At 48.9% G+C, this 23,026-nt stretch overlaps 2 protein-coding genes across 3 annotated transcripts in view; one reads left to right on the top strand and one right to left on the bottom strand.

Moving 5' to 3' along the window:
• LOC119966345 (protein phosphatase 2C-like domain-containing protein 1) overlaps positions 1 to 6,872 on the bottom strand; it is a 52,045-nt gene extending 45,173 nt beyond the window's left edge. Inside the window, exons 1-2 of one of the 2 annotated variants that reach the window (XM_038797859.1) lie at positions 6,655 to 6,872; positions 84 to 148 (exon numbers count right to left, since the gene is read on the bottom strand). The gene's annotated coding sequence lies outside the window, so the exon portion shown is untranslated. The remainder of the gene's footprint in view (positions 1 to 83; positions 149 to 6,654) is intronic. The other variant, XM_038797858.1, reaches the window with a different exon arrangement.
• Positions 1 to 23,026, top strand: part of kat2b (K(lysine) acetyltransferase 2B) — a 180,547-nt gene that overhangs the window by 18,557 nt on the left and 138,964 nt on the right. The gene's annotated exons all lie outside the window — the stretch shown is intronic.

Genomic DNA, 23,026 nt, shown 5'->3' on the forward strand with positions numbered 1-23,026 from the left:
ATCGCGCCCACTATTTCTGTCCTTATTCACTACTTATCTGGATTATATCTTGTTCCTTCGGAAGCTTGCATCTTTACAACTACCTTGTCCTGTCCATCTTCTCATGGCAGAGTTGAGAGCTGTTCACTCCCCAGTATCCTGTCTCCAGCTGCAATCACATTGGCTAAACTATGAATTCATGAAATTCAAATGTTTTTCGACCTTGCAAGACTCCAGTTGCTTAAGCAACCGCTGCTGGTTTATTTAGTCTTCACACCATTGCCCTCTTTTTTTTAGAAAAGAATTTAGTTTACCCAATTATATTTTTTTCCAAATTTAGGGGCAATTTAGTGTAGCCAATCCACCTAACCTGCACATCTTTAGGTTGTGGGGGTGAAACCCACGCAGATATGTGGAGAATGTGCAAACTCCACATGGACAATGACCCAGGGCCGGGATTCGACCCCGGGGTCCTCAGCACCGCAGTCCTGGTGCTATCCACTGCACCACATGCTGCCCCTTCCATTGCCCTCTTTTAGCACAATAGAAATACGGTTGGAACTTAATCAACCCCCACCCTCTTTGTCCTCTAAGAATCCAACTATAGGGAGGCTTTCAAATGTCAGTTGAAAGGAATTCAGGACCGGCATGTTCCTGTGCGGAAGAAGGATAAATACGGCAAATTTCGGGAACCTTGGAAAACGAGAGATATTGTATACCGCGTCAAAAAGAAAAAGGAGGCATTTGTCAGGGCTAGAAGGCTAGGAACAGACAAAGCCTGTGTGGAATATAAGGAAAGTAGGAAGGAACTTAAGCAAGGAGTCAGGAGGGCTAGAAGAGGTCACAAAAAGGTCATTGGCAAATAGGGTTAAGGAAAATCCCAAGGCCTTTTACACGTACATAAAAAGCAAGAGGGTAGCCAGGGAAAGGGTTGGCCCACTGAAGGATAGGCAAGGGAATCTATGTGTGGAGCCAGAGGAAATGGGCGAGGTACTAAATGAATGCTTTACATCAGTATTCACCAAAGAGAAGGAATTGGTGGATGTTGAGTCTGGAGAAGGGTGTGTAGATAGCCTGGGTCACATTGAGATCCAAAAAGACGAGGTTTTGGGCGTCTTGAAAAATGTTAAGGTAGATAAGTCCCCAGGACCGGATGGAATCTACCCCAGAATACTGAAGGAGGCGAGAAAGGAAATTGCTGAGGCCCTGACAGAAATCTTTGGATCCTCACTGTCTTCAGGTGATGTCCCGGAGGACTGGAGAATAGCCAATGTTGTTTCTTTATTTAAGAAGGGTAGCAAGGATAATCCAGGGAACCAGAGGAAAAAGGAGGCCTATGTGAATATGAGGCGTGAAGTTTCAGTTGGGGCGCTTGATAGTTACAGGGAAGCGAGGAAGGATCTAAAGAGAGAGCTAAGACGAGCAAGGAGGGGACATGAGAAGTCTTTGGCAGGTAGGATCAAGGAAAACCCAAAAGCTTTCTATAGGTATGTCAGGAATAAAAGAATGACTAGGGTAAGAGTAGGGCCAGTCAAGGACAGTGGTGGGAAGTTGTGTGTGGAGGCTGAGGAGATAAGCAAGATACTAAATGAATACTTTTTGTCAGTATTCACTCAGGAAAAAGATAATATTGTGGAGGAGAATGCTGAGACCCAGGCTATTAGAATAGATGGCATTGAGGTGAGTAGGGAAGAAGTGTTGGCAATTCTGGACAAGGTGAAAATAGATAAGTCCCCGGGGCCTGATGGGATTTATCCTAGGATTCTCTGGGAAGCCAGGGAAGAGATTGATGAGCCTTTGGCTTTGATTTTTAGGTCATCATTGGCTACAGGAATAGTGCCAGAGGACTGGAGGATAGCAAATGTGGTCCCTTTGTTCAAGAAGGGGAGTAGAGATAACCCCGGTAACTATAGGCCGGTGAGCCTAACATCTGTGGTGGGTAAAGTCTTGGAGAGGATTATAAAAGATACGATTTATAATCATCTAGATAGGAATAATATGATTAGGGATAGTCAGCATGGTTTTGTGAAGGGTAGGTCATGCCTCACAAATCTTATCGAGTTCTTTGAGAAGGTGACTGAACAGGTGGACGAGGGTAAAGCAGTTGATGTGGTGTATATGGATTTCAGTAAAGCGTTTGATAAGGTTCCCCACGGTCGGCTATTGCAGAAAATACGGAGGCTGGGGATTGAGGGTGATTTAGAGATGTGGATCAGAAATTGGCTAGTTGAAAGAAGACAGAGAGTGGTGGTTGATGGGAAATGTTCAGAATGGAGTTCAGTTACGAGTGGCGTACCACAAGGATCTGTTCTGGGGCCGTTGCTGTTTGTCATTTTTATAAATGACCTAGAGGAGGGAGCAGAAGGATGGGTAAGTAAATTTGCAGACGACACTAAAGTCGGTGGAGTTGTAGACAGTGCGGAAGGATGTTGCAGGTTACAGAGGGACATAGATAAGCTGCAGAGCTGGGCTGAGAGGTGGCAAATGGAGTTTAATGTGGAGAAGTGTGAGGTGATTCACTTTGGAAAGAATAACAGGAATGCGGAATATTTGGCTAATGGTAAAATTCTTGGTAGTGTGGATGAGCAGAGGGATCTCGGTGTCCATGTACATAGATCCCTGAAAGTTGCCACCCAGGTTGATAGGGTTGTGAAGAAGGCCTATGGTGTGATGGCCTTTATTGGTAGAGGGATTGAGTTCCGGAGCCATGAGGTCATGTTGCAGTTGTACAAAACTCTAGTACGGCCGCATTTGGAGTATTGCGTACAGTTCTGGTCGCCCCATTATAGGAAGGACGTAGAAGCTTTGGAACGGGTGCAGAGGAGATTTACCAGGATGTTGCCTGGTATGGAGGGAAAATCTTATGAGGAAAGGCTGATGGACTTGAGGTTGTTTTCGTTAGAGAGAAGAAGGTTAAGAGGTGACCTAATAGAGGCATACAAAATGATCAGAGGGTTAGATAGGGTGGACAGCGAGAGCCTTCTCCCGCGGATGGAGGTGGCTATCACGAGGGGACATAGCCTTAAATTGAAGGGTAATAGATATAGGACAGAGGTCAGAGGTGGGTTTTTTACGCAAAGAGTGGTGAGGCCGTGGAATGCCCTACCTGCAACAGTAGTGAACTCGCCAACATTGAGGGTATTTAAAAGTTTATTGGATAAGCATATGGATGATAAGGGCATAGTGTAGGTTAGATGGCCTTTAGTTTTTTTCCATGTCGGTGCAACATTGAGGGCCGAAGGGCCTGTACTGCGCTGTATCGTTCTATGTTCCATGTTCTACAGGCCAGTGAGCCTTACGTCAGTGGTAGGGAAATTACTGGAGAGAATTCTTCGAGACAGGATCTACCCCCATTTGGAACCAAATGGACGTATTAGTGAGAGGCAGCATGGTTTTGTTAAGGGGAGGTCGTGTCTCACTAACTTGATAGAGTTTTTCGAAGGGGTCACAAAGATGATTGATGCAGGTAGGGCAGTGGATGTTGTCTGTATGGGCTTCAGCAAGGCCTTTGACAAGGTCTCTCATGATAGACTGGTACAAAAGGTGAAGTCACACAGGATCAGGGGTGAACTGGTAAGGTGGATACAGAACTGGCTAGGTCATAGAAGGCAGAGAGTAGCAATTGAAGGGTGCTTTTCTAATTGGAGGGCTGTGACTAGTGGTGTTCCGCAAGGATCAGTGCTGGGACCTTTGCTGTTTGTAGTATATATAAATGATTTGGAGGAAAATGTAACTGGACTGATTAGTAAGTTTGCAGACGACACAAAGGTAGGTGGAATTGCGGATAGCGATGAGGACTGTCAGAGGATACAGCAGGATTTAGATCGTTTGGAGACTTGGGCGGAGAGAGGGCAGATGGAATTTAATCCGGACAAATGTGAGGTAATGCATTTTGGAAGGTCTAATGCAGGTAGGGAATATACAGTGAATGGTAGAACCCTCAAGAGTATTGAAAGTCAGAGAGATTGAGGTGTACAAGTCCACAGGTCACTGAAAGGGGCAACACAGGTGGAGAAGGTAGTCAAGAAGGCATACGGCATGCTTGCCTTCATGGCCGGGGCATTGAGTATAAGAATTGGCAAGTCATTTTTCAGCTGTATAGAACCTTAGTTAGGCCACACTTGGAGTATAGTGTTCAATTCTGGTCGCCACACTACCGGAAGGATGTGGAGGCTTGAGAGAGGGTGCAGAAGAGATTGACCAGGGTGTTGCCTGGTATGGAGGGTATTAGCTATGAGGAGCGGTTGAATAAACTTGGTTTGTTCTCACTGGAATGACGGAGGTTGAGGGGCGACCTGATAGAGGTCTACAAAATGATGAGGGGCATAGACAGAGTGGATAGTCAGAGGCTTTTTCCCAGGGTAGAAGGGTCAATTACTAGGGCGCATAGGTTTAAGGTGCGAGGGGCCTTTAGAGGAGATGTACGAGGCAAGTTTTTTACACAGAGGGTAGTGGGTGTCTGGAACTCGCTGCCGGAGGAGGTGTGGAAGCAGGGACGATAGTGACATTTAAGGGGCATCTTGACAAATACATGAATAGGATGGGAATAGAGGGATACGGACCCAGGAGGTTTAGTCGGGCATCATGGTCGGCTCGGGCTTGGAGGGCTGAAGTATCTGGGAGTTGAGATTCAGCCTCTTCAAAGTAGAGGTCAGTTCAACAGAAAACAACCCCCCCCCCCCCCCCCCCCCCCCCCCCCCCCCGTCAGCATGTTGAATAACAATGTTAGGGTACAACATAGGAGAACGGAGTGCAATAAGTTCAGAAGGAGATAGGTTTGAGTGAATGAAGGAAAGAAGCAGAGAAATTGTGAGGCCCGATGATGACACTAGCAGTTTCCAAAGAAAAGATAAGTGTGTAAGAGGCCAGAGGGATGGTTCCGTGTGTAGGGGAATGTAGGAGATGGGTGAAATAATCCATTAAGCAAAGGTGGGGAGGACACCAAGCCAAATAAATGGGAATGGAGTTGAAGGCAACAGAAGAAAGCTCAACATCATTCAAGCTTGAAGTTCACTAAGGTGGGGCTATAAGAGCTCAAAACTAATTATTTTACTAACGATAGATGGTTCAGTGTCAAAAGTGGAAAATATCAGAGGGCATGTTGAATCCATGGCAAGGGGTCAGATTAGAAGAAGAGGCATGATTAGAGGAGAGTTAAGGGGAAGAGAGACCTGGAAGGTGTCGGTGCTCCTTGATGCTATCCTTAACTCCTGAAAGAAAAAGAAAAAGTTTTTGTTAGAGCATCAGATGAGTGGAAGGATGAAATTCAACTGCAGAGTAGAACAATTTTGCGATGAAGTGAGTTGTTGCTGCTGTAGATAGAGCTCAAGATTGTTCTTGCGGTGGTGCATGGCAGTCAGTGTGGATCTCATGGAAACAGCTGTCCGAGGACCCAGTGATTATCTAGGAGATACTCATCATCATGGGTGGATCCAAAATATGAAGGGTGGGAGAAATCCAACTGGAATCCATGCAGGATAAGTTGAAATTGGAGATGGTTGCTGAGGCAGGAAATGTAGTAGTGGATGTTTTTTTAAAAAGGTTCCTGATCAGATACCGGGGTGGAAATAGAAAATGACGAAGTGAACAGGGTAAAAGAAACAACCAGGAATTCCACCAGAGAGAACAACAGGATTTCTTCAAGGTCGGCATTCCTGAAAGACATGTGGCAGCGAATTAGACACTCAAAAGTCAGAATATTGCTGACACTGGAAAGAAAAACAGAAAACCTCCTGAGATACTCAGCAGGTCAGTCAGTGCTTGCAGAGAGAGGAGCAGAGTTAGCGTTCAAGATCCCTGAAATTTCCTCAGAACTGTGAAAAGCTATAGGGCGCGATTCTCCGCAAAGGCGGAGAGTCGTGAAGGCTGCCACGAAAACGGCCGTGTTTCACGGCAGCCTCCGCGCCCCCTCCCGGGACCCGATTCTGCTCCCCGGTCGGGGCTAGCATCGCGGCCCCGTGAACTACGGCATCGCGGACTTAACGAATTTCGCTAAGCCCGCGCGTCAAAGTCAGCGACGGCTGACGCATATGATGACGTCAGCCGCGCATGCGCAGATTGGACGACTCCAACCCGCAAATGCGCGGATGACGTCATCCGCGCATATGCGTCAGACCCACGCATGCGCGGTCCGTAATGCCCCTCAGCCGCCCCGCGGACTTATCCTGCGGGGCGGCGGAGGGAGAAAGAGTGCGCGGGAATCGGACTTGCTGCCCGTGATCGGTGCCCACCGATCGCGGGCCCATGCCACCCTCGGCACGGCCGTGATGCGGCCGTGCCAATCGGTGGCATGGTTGTGCAGAACGGCACTTTGCCGCCGTTTTCACGAACTGGTATAGCAGGTGTATTAAAATTCGTGAAAACGGCCGTAAAGGCCTTGGAAATCGGCCCATCGGCCAGGGGAGAATCGCCGCTCGCCGTAAAAAAACGGCGAGTAGCGATTCGTGTCAGGGGCGGGCGTGGAGGGGGGAGAATAGCGGGAGGGCGTCGGACCAGCGTCGCCATAAACATTTGCGCCGCCCGCTATTCTCCGACCCATCGTGAGTGCGGAGAATCGCGCCCATAGGGTTTTGACTGGGCCCGAGTGAGACAGTCAAGAACAAAAGGTGTGTGATGGGGCGAACGACAGGAAAGATTGATTGACAGCCTGTTATTTTGTTCGGTTGCCACGTTTACCTGGCGATATGCAACGCTCCGGCTTCACACCTTCTGACCCCGGAGATACGCTTTTCGCGCTGCGCTGTGCTCGCTTCGAGTGGCGGCTAGTATCTCCGGGTCTTCTGAATTTCCCTCTCCCTCAACGCCGCGGCAACATCTATTGTTTTACCAAAGGCTTTAGCCACTTGGGTCGACAGATCAAGGTGGCGTCGGGCGCCGCTTTGCTCCCAGCTGCCGCTGAGGAGAGTGGATGGAGGGATGTGTGCGCCCGGCGGCCGCGGGATGGAGAGATGGAAGCGCGCGCTGTGCCGGACAATGGGGTGGAATGTCCGGCCATTGTCTGGCCTCCTAGAGTCAGAACGTGAACGAGCTTCGGCAGCGTTCCACCCGCGGCCAGTCTGATAAAGCAACAGGCAGCTCGCTCCCAGAGAGAGAGAGAAACAGACATGCATTTCCCCACAAAAGAGACATTTGCGTTTGTGACAAAATGCCAAGGAGAGGGCGCCTTTCTGGAGGGCGGCTTCACAGACAGGTTGCAAGGGACAGGCAGTGTAGATACACGACCAAATCAGAATGTTGTACAACTTGGAGGTGATAGTGTTTGCATGCAACCTCTGCCTTGTCCTCTTAGTTGGTTGAGGTTACCTGTTTGGTAAATGTTGTTGAAGGAGCCTTGCCAATTGTGGCACAGTGTTTAGCACTGCCACCTCACAGCTCCAGGGACCCAGGTTCAATTCTGGTCTTATGTGACTGTGTGGAGTTTACACTTTCTCCCCTTGTCTGCGTGGGTTTCCTCTGGGTGCTCCGGTTTCTTCCCACAGTCCAAAGATGTGCAGGTTAGGTGGATTGGCCATGCTAAATTGCCCCCTAGTGTCCAAAAGTTTAGGTGGGGTTACTGGGTTATGGGGTAGGGTGGAGGCATGGGCTTAAGTGGGTGCTCTTTCTAAGGGCCGGTGCAGACCCGATGGGCTGAATGGTCTCATTCTGCACTGTAAATTCTATGATAACTCCCCCTTCCCCCCATGTAACCGGGCACGCTGACAAACCAGGTGATAGTTTTCCAACTCCTGCACAAGTAGTGGGGTGGGTGGGGGAATCTTTCCCTGCATCGTCAGCACGGAGGGTTCCATTTCTTTGGGTCACATTCTCTTTGGAAAGGATGCTCGGTCTGCCGAGTAGCAACTTGTGTTCAATGAACTGAACCTTTCTATTTGACACAGGTCAGCCAGCCCTCAGGGGTGTACACACGTTCAGACGTTCCTTAAGAATCATTCAGTCTTTGGCAGAAGGTATTTACTTTGCAAGAGTTTAGTGTGAAATAAATATCTTTTGTCATATTTAACTATTTTATGAAAGAATATTTCAATGTTAAACATTATCCTGCAGTCAAGGGATGCCGGAGGCAGGCAGGCAGCAAAGTGGAACTGAGACCACACAGCCACGATCTCTAATTGAAGGTGCAGCAGACTCGAAGGGCCGCATGGTCTATTCTTTCACCTTATGGAATGCCTTTTGGAAATGCAAAAGTTGTACACCTTTTGGTTCCTCTTTATCCATCCTGCTTGTTGCACCCTTAAAGAACTCCAATAAATTTGTTGAAATGATGGCCAGAATTCTCCGGCCATTCATGGGACCCTCCGATCGCGCTGATAGTGCACTCCCCCCAACGCGGGTTTCCTGCTGCGTGGGGTGGATTCAATGGGAAATCTGCAGGCCATCGAATCTAGGGGTTTTGCCAGCCTTTGGTTGCATTATTTTTCGCAATACTTTTTCTCCAGTGATCATGATTATGGTTAGTTCCTCCTTCCTTTTGACTCCTAATTTTCTGTTATTCTTGAGATTTTTTCCAAAAAGTTGCTGCCATTTCTTTCTCATTATTAATTCTGCAGTCTCATCCTCTAAGGGAACAATGTTTATTTTAATAATCTCTTCCATTTTATATGCTTGTAGAAGCTCTTCCATAGAATCCCTACAGTGCAGAAGGAGGCTATTTGGCCCATGGAGTCTGCACCGACTCTCTGAAAGAGGACCCTCCCCACACCCACTCCCCTGTCCTATCCCCATAACCCAAATGAATTGTTTTCGCTGGAGCAGAGAAGACAGAGGGGCAATCTCAGCTTGGGCTGACAAGTGGCAAGTTGCATTTGTGCCACACAAGTGCCAGGCAATGACCCTCTCCAACAAGAGAGGATGTAACCACCACCCCTTGTCATTCAATGGTATTACCATTGTTGAACCCCCCCACAATCAACATCCTGGGGGGGGTTACCATTGATCAGAAACTGAACTGGACCAGCCAAATTAATACTGTGATTGTTAGGGAAGGTCAAAGGCTAGGAATCCTACAATAAGTAACTCACTTCCTGACCCCCTCCAAAGCCTGTCCACCATCTACAAGACACAAGTCAGGAATGCAATGGAATACTCTCCACTTGCCTGAATGAGTGCAGCTCCAACAACACCCTAGAAGCTCGACACCATCCAGGACATAGCAGCCCACTTGATTGCTGCCCCTATCAAGGACATTCAAACCCTCCATACCGACGAACAGTGACAGCTGTATGTACCATCTACAAGATGCACTGCAGTAATTCACCAAGGGCAGTGCGGTAGCATGGTGGTTAGCATAAATGCTTCACAGCTCCAGGGTCCCAGGTTCGATTCCCGGCTGGGTCACTGTCTGTGCGGAGTCTGCACGTCCTCCCCGTGTGTGCGTGGGTTTCCTCCGGGTGCTCCGGTTTCCTCCCACAGTCCAAAGATGTGCGGGTTAGGTGGATTGGCCATGCTAAATTGCCCGTAGTGTCCTAAAAGTAAGGTTAAGGGGGGGTTGTTGGGTTACGGGTATAGCGTGGGTTTGAGTAGGGTGATCATGGCTCGGCACAACATCGAGGGCCGAAGGGCCTGTTCTGTGCTGTACTGTTCTATGTTCTATGTTCTATGTTCCTTAGACAGCACCTTCCAAACCCATGACCACCATCTACAAGGACAAGAGCAACAGATACCTGGGAACCCCACCACCTGGAGGTTCCCCTCCAAGTCACTCACCACTCTGACTTGGAAATATATCGCCATTCCTTTGCTGTTGCTGGGACAAAATGCTGGGACTCCCTCCCTAACAGCACAGTGCGTATACCTACACCTGAGGGACTGCAGCAGTTCAAGAAGGCACCACCACCTTCTGAAGGGCAACTAGGGATGGGTAATAAATGCTGGCTCAACCAGCGACGCCCACATCCTGTAAATTAATTTTAAAAAAGGATACATTGCATACAATTACTACAAAATACTGTTCATGACACATATTTGAAAAATTAAATTTTAGCTTCAGATGTGTCATTTCAGTCAGTCTCAAAATATTCATATTCAATGACATGATAATTTTTAGCTATCAACATTTTAAGGCTCGCAGTCCATTCACAAATACCTCCAATGCTATTACCAAAAAAGGAACCATGTAGCATAATTGTACCTTGTTAATCTCTTTTTTTTGGGCTTTTTCATAACACTGATGTAAGCTTCCTGCTCTCACTTCTCCAACCTTCTTCTCTCAAGCTGTGCAGTTCACAGTTTATTTTCCCCTCCCCTCCCCAACCAGTTTCTGAAGATAATTTTCTCTCTCTCTTTCTTACCCTCCTTACCAAGTGTTGCTTCTGTTCCCCCCCTTATCCCAGGGCCTTTCTTCATGTTTTATTTCCCCATGTTATTCCTCACTTTTTCTCAATTGACACTCCAGGGCTCCTACCTTGTGGCAATTTTGGTGAGATTGTTAGCACTGTGGCTAGGAATATTTGATGTTGTGAGAATATCTCCTCCCAGTTCCAAGCAACTATAGTAGTAGCATGAGCAAACGCATACTCATGAGCATCACTAGTCCAGGTAAATGTGCCATCATCAATAGTGGAAAATAACCTTTTGGCACAACCAATCCATGCTTGTAGCAGGCCAGATTCCTTAGTGAAGGTGAGGATTTGGAAGATCTACTCCACTGAGGTAAAAAGATAGCTCTACTATATATTTTAGAGTGGATTAGATTGTCGATCATTTCTGAGGAGAAAGAAAAAAATGGTAAAAGGTAGGACCTGAAATTTCTGGAGGTAAGCCCTACCAGCATAGGATTTTGGAATAGAACCCATACCTATCCCAGCCCAAGCACACGCATTTATTCAAGAGAAAGCTCAAGTCTGGGGTTTCAGCAGTAGAGTCGGAAGGCAGAGGAATTGTATGGGTTATGCTGGAGATTTTATATTGGAGGAAGAGAATTGTTTCATGTAGACCTCCTAAAATTTCCTTCTCTCTACACCCAAAACCTGAAATCTCTCAGTGCTCAGGTCACAATCCCAATGACTCATGAGCATGTCTGAGGCCATGGAAACTCCCCGCTTGATGTCCACAGATCTTAAGATCCTTCTCCCTGTTCCCGGACCCGAGGACTGCTAGAACTATAGTTTGGGTTTGAGCCAGCAGCTGCACTGACAGAGGTGGCCACTGCAAAGCATGTAGGGGACTGCAAGGTTGCCTCAAAATGGAGGATCCCTCAAAAAACTTGTAAAATATTTCTAAATGTGGCTATAGATACAGGCCATCGTTGTGGAGGGTAAGCCCCTCTGCAGAATGGCATGCAACCACAACTGATCTCAATGCCTTTGGGAGGGGGCGATATTTAAAGGAGGCCACATCCATTCAACAGCCAGGCTTCGGCTTCAACAAAAAGTCTGTGCACCATTGAAAGAATTGCAGATGTGAGGAAATAGACTGCTCAATTGGATTAATAATGAGCCTAATTAATGTCTGGCTGTATCCTGGCTGGTAGACTTCCTCCCTGAGAGTCTGGTGTGAAATTGTCAACATGCTTGTCTCCTAATTCGTCTTCACTTCAACAGAATTAGCCAGTCCATGAAGTGGGAACCCCAATGTTGTTTACTTTACATGGAACTTCAAATTAATACTGTGTAGTTGACCTTTAATTCCTTAACACTTCACTTAATAATAAAATAAATACTGTAACTGGGCTTGGGCACTAAAGGTAGATTTATCAGTGTCACTCATAGAACAAATTTTAAAAAGACGTTGGGCGGGATTCTCCGTTAACCAACACTGAAATTGGGAAATGCGACTCGGCGGAAAATAACTCAATCGCGGCAGGTCAAATCGCATTTCTCCGTTACCTCACAAATGGCGTCAATGCATTTCACTCCGCACATACAGTAGGCACCATTTGCATATCATTACCGACACAGTACTTTCCAGGGCCTCCGTGATTCTCCGACTCTGATAGGCTGAGTTCCCGACGGTGCGGTTCACTTCTGCTTTTAAAAATCATGTAACCGGCGTGGGAGAGAGGGGATGCGGATGGTGTCCAACATGGCCATAGTTTACTGACAGGTGTGCTGCTGATCAGGGGGCTTCTGCCACAGCTGGGGGGAGTAATGGGATTGGCCAGGAGGTGGGCTGAGGGGTTGGGGTGGACGGGCACGGAGCACCATTGTCACAGCCGGCAAGACAGTCATGCAGCTGCACGCACCGCTAACAGCCTGCTTAAAACCTGGTGCCATGGGTCATATAGTTGTGCCCCCCCCCCCCCCAGTGCATCCCTGGGGTTCCTCTGACCCCAGCTGACCCATCAGCTGTATGGGTGTGCCCCAGCACAACCAGTCCATTCTTTTTGGCTGGGATGAGTGTGTGTGGGGAGTTTAATGTGTATGTGTGGCTGCAGCTTGTCAGCCTCCCAAGTGTCAATCACGGACCCGGCGTATCCAGCACCATTCTTCAATGGAATTGAGTGTGTTCCACGAAGCACCGGTGCTAGCCCCACAACGGTCCAGGTACAGCGATGGTTTTTCGTCGTAAAAGTCCATGTTGGCGTCAACACTTAGAGCTGGATTCTCCGACATTGAGGCTACATGCCGACGCCGGCGAGGGAACCGTGGCGTTTTATGACAAAAAACAGCGCAACAGCTGCACCGATTCAGCTACTTTGAATGAGCTAGCACCTTCGCCATGTGGAACGCAATCAATTCTATGGAAAATGGTTCCGGATTCACCAGGTCCATGATTGGCGCACACGTCGCAACCGTAAATGGTCCTTCCTCCCACACACACCATCCCAGTCAACAAGACGGCTGGAAGGAAAGCAGCGCCACGGTTCAGGGACGCTGAGCTGGACACCTCACGGACGCCGTGAAGGGGAGACGGATGACCGTGCACTCGGGGAGGGCCGGCTAAGAGAGCGAGCTGGACTTGGGACCTGACTTTTTATAGGTCCCAGGGGCTTCGCGCCCATCTGGGCGGACCCTATACCTGCTTGCAATTAATTGGACCTCATACCAATCGATTGGTTTGAATTCCCCAATACTGGGGCTGTTTCCCGATCGCTGGGCGGTTCTTGGGGCTGTTTGTAACTTATTGTCCGGGACTCCTGCTGGCGCCGAAGAGTCTGGCTTGACCTTTGTTATTCTCAATTGTGTCCATTGTGCCCGGGAATCACCGGGAATCGCTCAATTAATATGCGCAACTGTTAGTTTCAGTGCTGTCTGGTTTCTTTGCAGACAGAATACACGGAGATTCTGCAGCCTGCCTGTTTTCCTTACATTGTCCTGTTTTCCCTGCATGCATTTCAATTCTCCATTTTGTGTCGGGCAGTGGCCAACTTCGGTGGCTACACTCCCTCCTTGTGATCCTAACGCGAAGCGTGAAGGATCACTCAACGATGTTGTTTCCATCCCCTGACCTCAGTGTGTTCCATGGCTTCTGCACTTTCCTCAACTATGCAGAAAATGTTACCTTACAATCTCTATTTGGCGCTATGTCATAAGGGGACATGCACGACAAAACAACAAACTGGAACCTCTAACTATCTGAAATAAACTACACTCACTGAAAACATACAAGCATATAAACTTCCTAACAGTATAAATAATAGTAACATTCACATTTCACCTTCTCTGACTCGGCAGTCGAGCTCAGAGTTAAACATCTTTACACAAAACACATATCTTTATTGACAAAGTGACCGGAAAATTCTTTATTGCATTTCGAAGGGTTCGGGGACTGGTGGAAACCGAAGATGGGGGATCTCATTCTATATACCGTCGAGGTACGAGAGCGGTAGGCTCTCCTTCGCCATTTCCTCATTCGACAGGTCTGCACTATGATGCAGATTACTGCTATTGCCAAAAGTGAATCCACTACGTATGACAAGGAGTACCAAGCCATAAATTTGGTACACCAGGTCGGGTTACTGCTGCTTGTTACTGGGCTTTGCGTGGTCTGTTGAAGTGAAACATTTAACGGCCGGTGGAGTGGGGGTAAGGGGGTTCGCGTCCGCGCGCAGCCACATGGATTCCATAATCCATGATACAAAAATGAAAAACATCTTCTTCATCTTTTTTCTCCTCTTCTCTTCCGGTGTCTTCTCTGGATCTTCTGGGATTCTGTGGGATCAAGGATAGTTTCTGTTACTATCTTGTTTAACTTCTCAGATGTTACCGTCTGTCTGTCTGTCCTGTACTGCCAAATACCCTTTATGAATGGTCACTCCCTGTGACTCCCTCATTTTTTTTTTCAAAACCGAATTTTAGGACCAGACATATATTTAAATACTGTACCGCTGCGAGCCGTCTCGCAGGCTTTGCAATTTACCATCCCAATGTTCCTGGATGTAAATAGCATGTGGAATTGGCAACCAAAGGGCTACCTAAAATAAAACATACAGAACCAAACTTTTAGAAACAAGACTTTCGAAATGAGTTGCGGATGGGCCGTGACGGGTAAGATTTGGGTGGAATCCCCGGGTAGGGCGTGCTGTACTGTTCCTGAGCTTAGCTGACCAGAGCGGGGGTCCTCAGACAGGGTGGGTCCTCAATGCCGTTACTCCACTGCCTGAGTGACCTGAAACGAACAGGCAAGAATGTTGTCATCAGGGGGGTTGCCTCTTCTATCCTGCAAACAGAAGAGCAGTTACGAAACTGGAGCTAGCAAGCTCTCAGAGGTTGCGGCCGATATGCCTGTCGGCTGGACTTCAGACATTTCAGCTGATAAGGCGCCTGGCAAATTATCCTAGGTTTCTGCGGACAAACTTGGTGTTTGGCTTCAGAGCTGCTGTTCATGAAAAAACAAACAAACAAACATGCAACACAAAACGTGCAGGTTCCATCAGAAAAGGACAGCGTTTATCTCTCAAGCGGTTCCTCTTTTTACATCATCTGGACACCTCAATCATCATCTGCGAACAGGGTCGCAAAGAGGTTGCTGTGTCGGGAATCAGACTTAAAGTCATCCTCTTCTCCCGGATCCCATACCCTTGTATGGATCAGGCGTGCTATGGTTGCATTGTGTGATCGTGGGTCCCTCTCGTCATTCCGGACGAGCCTGAACGAATTATCGCGGTGCCAATGAGTTGTGTCAAAATTTGAGCGAGCGAAAGTGGAGTCGTCAATGTGGGGCGGGGGTTCTGGGTCTGGGGCCTTTATGTATGTGATCTCAAAGGGATCACTCGAGTCGGGTTCGTAGTCGCTGTGTGTGGGGTCTGTTGTATCGGGGCAGTAGCGAGGAGTGCTGTGGCTGTGGTCGGAGTCACTGTCGCTGTCTCTGCTGTGGCAGCTTGTGGGCGTGTAGGGGCGGGGTCTAAAGTCAATGGGCGGAGTCGAGGTCGAGTCCGTGGAGGTGCTGGTCTGTGAGGGGGAGGGTGGAAATGCGTCTCTTGTGGGCGGGGCATGTTGTGCTGCGTCAAGCATGACGTGATGTGTGTGGTTGGACTGTGTTCCATATGCCTTTAACTGGTTAATGTGGAACCACGCAGTCTTTCCGTTGGGGTATTTGATTTTGTAGACCGAGGGGCTGACTTTGTCCGCAATGGAGTACGGACCTGAATACTTTGGGGACAGAAATGTGCTGGGATTGTAGACAGACAGCATCACCTGCTGTCCGACCTGAAACTCAGTCCCATGTACTGTCCGGTCAAAACAAGCCTTGCTCTGTTTCTTTTTCGTTCCCAATTTAACGGCGGCTGCTAACTGAGCCGACCTTACGTTTTCTACTAATTGTTTGACTGCTGTCTCGTGTGTGAGGGCTGCCACTTCGGGGCTGGTCAATTCAAGTCCTAAAAGGAATTCAGAACCTTTCATGGGGCGTCCGGTCATGAGTGTGTGTGGGGTGAAAGCTGTTGAAGCTGAAACAGTGTTTCTTAAAAACATAAGTGTGAATGGGAGTACCGAATCCCAAGTAGAGTTATTTTGCTGGATCATCTTTCTAAGGGTTGATTTTAGAGTCCGATTCATGCGCTCCACGATACCACTCGACTGAGGGTGGTATGCGATGTGGAATTTTTGTGAAATGCCGAATATGGTTAGGACGTTCTTCATGACCCGTCCTGTGAAATGAGATCCTTGGACCGACTCAATACTTCTGGGGAGTCCCCATCTAGTAAAGATGTGGTGTGTCAGGATCTTTGCTGTCGTTTTAGCTGTATTAGTTCGAGACGGGAATGCCTCTACCCATTTTGTGAATGTATCAATTACTACTAAAATGTATTTATAGCCATTCCTGCATGGGGGCAGTGGACCTATAAAATCGATCTGGAGGTTAGTCCAGGGGCCATTAACGGGGCGAGTGTGGCTGAGCTGTGCCTTCTTTGAATACCTCTCCGGGTTATTCTGTGCACAAATTAGACAATTTGCAATGTAATGCATTACATCTTCTTTTAAATTTGGCCACCAACAGAGCTGTCTCAGGTGGGCTGTGGTGGGGTCTATACCTTGGTGTCCATGACTGTCATGGGATAAGCAAATCATTTGATTCCTGTCCTTCTCAGGAACCACATAAAGGTTATCTTTAAGAACCACACCATTATGCGTGGTCAGGGTGTGTTTAAACTTGTCGTACGGGGCCGCAAACTTTCCTTTCAAAATCTCCCTGAGATTGTTGTCCTGTTGTTGGGCATGTACTAAATCCTCAAGGTTGGTCTGTGAGACCTGAACTGAACTCACAGGGGCGCTAGCGGGGGGTGTCCAAAAATGTCCGTGCCTGGAACCTGCTTTTGCCAGTGTGTCGGCTTTCACATTTCCAGGGGGGGATGACCGATGATGACTCCTAACTTTAATGTTTCCAAAAATCCTATCCTTTGCTTTCTCTAGAATATGGCGGAGCAATGGGGCTGATGGAGGGGGCTTCCCATCTGCGGAAACAAAACCTCTTGTCTTCCACAGGGGTAGAAAATCTGTCAAACTGTTGCAGACGTAAAGGCAATCGGAATAGATGTCTGCCGGGATGGGGAAGGAATCTGGGTGCTCTACAATGTACGCTTAGCCGCGAGCTCTGCTGCCTGCACGCCTAAGTGTCCTGGTAATTTTAAAGCTATCTTCTCTAGTGCGCGTCCCTGCGCGTCCTCTACATAGATACCGCATCCTGTAATGTGCTCATTATTTAAAACAGTGGATGAACCATCCACATAAATTCTCAGGGGTGCACACGTGTCTGTGTGCGGGGGGCTTTGGGTTGAACTTCCTATCTTCCTGGGGGGTGTCTTTGCAACGAAGGGTCCTGTATTGTGAAGTGGGGATATGATCTCACATTCATGGGGTTTTCCTGGGTATTGGAGGTTATCTGCCAAAAAGGTGTGTGTCTTTGTCCGTTTCACAGTGATGTCCCATCCCTGTAAAAGAAGGGTCCATCTAGCTGCTCTGATTTGACTAACTGAACCGTCCTTCAGTTGTCCGTCTAATAGAAGCTGTGTGGGGGTGTGTTCGGTCAGAATCGCTATGTGGTTGAGTAATGTACGAAAAGTACTGTACTGCCCAGAATACTGCGAGTAGGTGCCTCTCGCAGGCTGAAAATCCTCGCTCAACTGGGTCTAAAAGTCTGGAGGCATAAGCCACTGGTCGTAGCTGCTCATGCCGTTCCTGAAGGAGCATGGCCGAGAGGGTCAGATCTGTGCTTGCTACCTCAATTGCATAGGGGGAAAGTGGCTCTGGAACTTGGAGTGCAGGGGCTGCGCTAAGGGCTCTTTTTAAATCATCCACAGCATCTGTATGCTGCGGAAGCCATTCCCAAGGGGCTCCGTTCTTAAGGAGGTCTGAAAGGGGGGCTGCCTTTGTCGCAAAACCGTCCGACAGTACCCAACCAATTCTAAAAATGACCGGAGGGCTGAAACATTTTGGGGAAGGGGCAATTTGATGATCGAGTCAATTCTTTTGTACTCGATCTCGCGTTTGCCGTGCGTGATAATCGTACCCAAATACATCACTTTACTCCAATATTTGGGCCTTTCTGGGGTTCACTTTACATCCAATTGTTTGTAGAAATTGTAGGAGTTCAGACAGAAGCGTGATGTGCTCTGCCTTGGTGTCTGTCTGCAGTAATAGGTAGTCCACATACTGTACCAGACATTCGGGGTGGGAAAATTTTGATAAGCCATTTGCCAGCTGTCGGTGGAATCCTTGTGGAAGGCATGTCCACGTGTACTGCTGACCTTTAAAAGTGAATGCAAATATGTACTGGCACGCCTTCGCCAATGGGATGGACCAGAAGCCGTTGCTAATGTCCAAAATCGTAAAGTACTTGGAGTTGAGTCCCTGTTTGAGCATGGTCTCGGGACTTGTGGCTACCGTGGGGGCTACTGCGGGGGTGACTTTATTGAGTTCCCGATAATCGATGGTCATTCGCCATGATCCATCGGGCTTCCTCACTGGCCAAATTGGTGCATTATTAGTTGAGGCTACTGATCGGAGTACGCCCTGCTCTAATAAGCTGTCTATAACTTTCGTGATTTCTCCCTCTGCCTCTTGGGGAAATCCATATTGTCTTTGTGGTCTAGGGTCAGGTCCTGTAATTTGAACCGACCCAGACATTCTGCCGCAGTCGTGCCTGTGACTGGCAAATGCTGATCTGTTGTTTTTCAAAACTGCCCTAACCTGTTTGTCCGTGCTGAGCGTGGTCGGATCAAAGCAATACTCTCCTACTGCACTAATCCTGTTTTCATACTCACCTACTGTGAGCGTTGCGGGTCTCTTTCGATCTTGCCATTCGCCAGACATACTGATTGTCTGGGTCGAACGACAGGCTGTGTGCATTCATAAAATTGATGCTGAGTATGTGTTCTGCTGAGTGGGGCAAATCCACTAAAACAATGGGGTGTCTGGTGGTAATGGTCCCTAGCTGAATGGGTACAGGGCTGTAATGTGTCCCTGCTGTGAGTGGCCTGTAAAGCCGCTGAGTGTGATTGTGGCTGTAGTGGGCCACGTGTCCTTTTGGTACATATTGGAGGAATTTATGGTCGTGCGGGACCCTCCTGTGTCCCAGAGTAATTCTATGGGCAGTCTCCGGATCTTTGCTGTGACTACCGGTCATCCGGACCTGTCCCAAAGGATGTGTCAGACCCAAGTGGGGGAGCCCGAACACCATCAGTTGGTGCCATTCATATCACCTTGAACGGTGCTGACGCTATGTATAGGCTTGGACCTATTGCGGTTCAGAGTGCCTGTCTGTGGGCCTCTGCGATTTCTGTGGGGCATTGCACTCCCATGCAAAGTGTCCCAGTTGCCCACAGTTATAGCATTCCTGCGATTTCTGTGGAAGGCTGTTCTGTCCCTCATTTACCCATGCGGGGTTTTGGTGTGCTCTTACTGCCTGAATGTCTACATCAGCTTGAGCCTCCTCAGGCTTTTTAAATATTGCTTTGCCATGAACAGATTGCTCCCAAGCGCGGGACAATCTCTGAAGTACCCACTTTTCATTATGGGCCTCTTCTGTGGGGTCATAGTTAGAGCAGGCTTTCTGTCCTGCCTCTGTGGCGTGGGAGATAAGGGTGCGGGTCCATTTGGCCATGTTATCTGGGGCCAAACGAGCGCGTTCTAAGTCTCCGCAAACTGCAGTAAAGTGAATCCACAGCTGTCCGGCAAATGCTGTGGGGTGCTCGGTCTTTTTCTGCCTACATCGGTTCAGGCCTTCTACGGGGTCTCCTCTATTATACCCGATTGCATCCAGTATCGCTGTATGCATTTGCTCTAGGGTTCCTCCTCCAACGTTCTGTGGGTCAGGAGGGGCTGCTACCACGGACGAGTCTAAACACAAAACCGTTAGCTTAACATGCTCTCTTTCGTCCAGGCCGTACATGGTCGCTGGCTGTTTTACCTTCGCAAAGAAATGGTGGGGCTCTGAAGTAGGGAGGAACGGTGTGACTTTCTCGCACGCGTCCCGTAATTGGGTCACGGTTAAGGGGGTGGTATAAGTGATCTCGGGTGTGCCGTCCACGGTTGCTTTCCTTTGGGTGGTGACTGGGTTAATTGGTGCTGGTGCTATCTGTTCTGTGGGGGGTTGGGGCGCTTTCCTTTTCTGCTGCGTTTCTAGCGCACATGTTCCCTGAACATATCGCTGGGCTGTCTCCTGCAATTCCTGCCAATCTGGGTCATTTTCTTCATCTAATTGCTTCCCAAAAGTATCTTGGAAGCCATTCTGCACTGAAAGCAGAGATTGAAGTTCCGCAATCTGCTTTCTACACTTTGCATGGTCTACCGAGCTTTGTCTTTGCTCAGTGGTGGCAGCATGGAGTGCTCGCAAAGCTACCTTCAGGTCACTGCATTGCTTTTGCAAAGCCTCTACCTGTTTCTTGGTTTCCTCTTTTACCAAGACTGCGTGCTGCATATCCTGATAGGCCTTTTCATATTGTGTTTGGGAGCTGCTTAGGTGCGCCAGACAAGACTGGCATGCCCTCTTGGCATCATCCACCTCTACATCTTTTGCTGCAAGCCTCCTTCTTAACTCCATATTCTCTCTTTCTATGTCACTGACATCCACTTTACTCATTCTGTTTCTCTCCTCCAAATCTGCGCAGAGCGTCCTGACGACCTCCTCTGTGCCTCGCAATTGTGCCAAACAGGACACGATTGCCATCGGCTTACGTGCTTTTCCTAGATTCCTTTGGTGAATTGCGTTCAGGTCCTCCTACCAAGTATGTCCTATACTCCCAGGGCCTGTTTCCTCATTTGAACAGAATTCGCTCCAAAGGGGCCATCCCTTCCCTTTGAGGTATTTTCTGATCTCTTGTTCCCAAACGGGACACGTTCCTATTCTGCTGCTGGTCGCTAAGACCACAAATTCCTGGGGGTGCATGAGGCGTTCCATTGCCTGCATGGCCATCTCTCCTATTTTAATGCTCTCTCTTAAATTTAGAACAAGGGATGCTAAGGAGGTGTTATAAAATACGGGTACGGCTTTCGCTAATTTCCGAAGTATAAACTCCCGACAGTTTTTCGCAACAAATCTCTCGGTTTTACCTTATAACCCTGTTAGTTACGCATGCAAAAACACACTTCCGAATTGTGAGGATTGATGTGAACTACTTGAACACTTGTGTTTTTTCCTTTTCCCAATTGGATTTCTGATTCAAATTGCTGGGTTCTCTCGGAGTGGGGGTGCCACTTCTAGTCGAGACCCATCAGAGTTCGCCACTAAATGTTGCTCATTCTGGTGAGTGTGCTTTACACTCAATTGGCTCTGTTTTATTACTTAGCTCTAGAGTTGCCAGGTATCCTTATGATACCGCCACGAGGTTCAAGTTCAAGTTCAGATCAATGACTCAATACACCAGTTAGTAAGGTTCAATCAAACACATTTATTATTACACGGTAAATCGATACTCATGCAACTAATACTAACGGACTAAACTATTCCTACCACTATAAGCCAATACTTATCTTTGATAAGGGAACACACTGGATCAGGGAACAATGGCCTCTTGTTCTGTCCTGAGACTGCAGACTTCCCAGTTGGTACGGGCTAAGGGGTCAGGAGTGTCTACTCTCGTAGCGAGCGTTGGTTGGACACTTACTTGTCGGTGTAGCTGTTGGCCAGGCCTCTCCTTCTCACGTTCAAGTTCTTGGAGAACTGCTGCAAAGGCGTTCTGCCTGGAGGGCCGGCTAAGAGAGCGAGCTGGACTTGGGACCTGACTTTTTATGGGTCCCAGGGGCTTCGCGCCCATCTGGGCGGACCCTATACCTGCTTGCAATCGATTGGACCTCATACCAATCGATTGGTTTGAATTCCCCAATACTGGGGCTGTTTCCCGATCGCTGGGCGGTTCTTGGGGCTGTTTGTAACTTATTGTCCGGGACTCCTGCTGGTGTCGAAGAGTCGAAGAGAACCTTTGTTATTCTCGATTGTGTCCATTGTGCCCGGGAATCACCGGGAATCGCTCAATTAATATGCGCAACTGTTAGTTTCAGTGCTGCCTGGTTTCTTTGCAGACAGAATACACAGGGAGATTCTGCAGCCTGCCTGTTTTCCTTACATTGTCCTGTTTTCCCTGCATGCATTTCAATTCTCCATTTTGTGTCAGGCAGTGACCAACGTCGGTGGCTACACCCTGGCCACTGAAGCCACCATCTACCCAACCCCTGGGCTGTATGCGTTGGACCGTCTAATGGGGCCAATGTATGTGTCTCTTCCCCCCACACCCCAGGAGAAGGCCGCACACAACCACAGGGAGCAGGAGAAGACTGGAGGGTTACCAGTAGAACTGCGGCCACTCACCATGCCTGAGCAGAGGGAATTGGACATGGTCGGCGGCCCGGAGGAAAGGGAGGCCACCGAGGTGGAGTTCGGCACCAGGCGAGGAAGTGAGACCCTGCTTAGTTGCGGATCTCCATGACACATATGTGGACACCCCCTCCTACACCCCCCTCAACCCACATCCCCCTCACCCCCCTCAACCTGCACCCCCCTCACCCACCTCAGCCCTCACTCCCCGCACACCTGCCGCCGCCGCCCCCCGACCAATTGTCTAATTGTACACGTCGCCTTGTGTCTTAGAGGACCTGCTGGAGATGGGACGGGTCCATCTAGAGACCCCGCCCCCAGCCAGAGCCAGTGCCCCCTCAGACAGCTGAGCACTGAGGGGAGGAGCAGCCCGAACATCTGCCCTCCGACCGAGACTCAGGACACCCCGGAGCTCGGGTCAGAGGGTGGCACAGACTTTCTGTCACAGCTGTTAACAACACCCTGCACCATCCCAGAGACTATCACCTCGGTTGGGCACTTTAGTGAAGAGGCTCCTGGGACACTATCTGGTGCGCGCTGCACATTGCATCCGGTAGGCGCAGGTGGAGTAGTCCACCCGCGTGCAGGAGCAGGGGGTGGCGCCGGTCATGCATGCCACCCAGGCTGAAACCGCATGGGTGGCATCCGCGGTGGAGGCATTGGTGGCGCGTTTTCGGCCAAGGATCAGCATGTCCAAGCCCTGGGGCATTCTGTGCAGGCGGGGGCCGAGGCCCAGGTCAGGGCTGCCCTCTCACAGGCAGCCATGTGCCAGAGCCACCTGGACATTGCAGCGGCACTCCTCAGCATGGCCCAGTCACAGCGGGCCAAGGCTAGGAATGTCGGTGACATTGCCCAGGCGCTG

Source organism: Scyliorhinus canicula, chromosome 5 (genome assembly GCF_902713615.1).
Source record: "Scyliorhinus canicula chromosome 5, sScyCan1.1, whole genome shotgun sequence".
Lineage (NCBI taxonomy): Eukaryota > Metazoa > Chordata > Chondrichthyes > Carcharhiniformes > Scyliorhinidae > Scyliorhinus > Scyliorhinus canicula.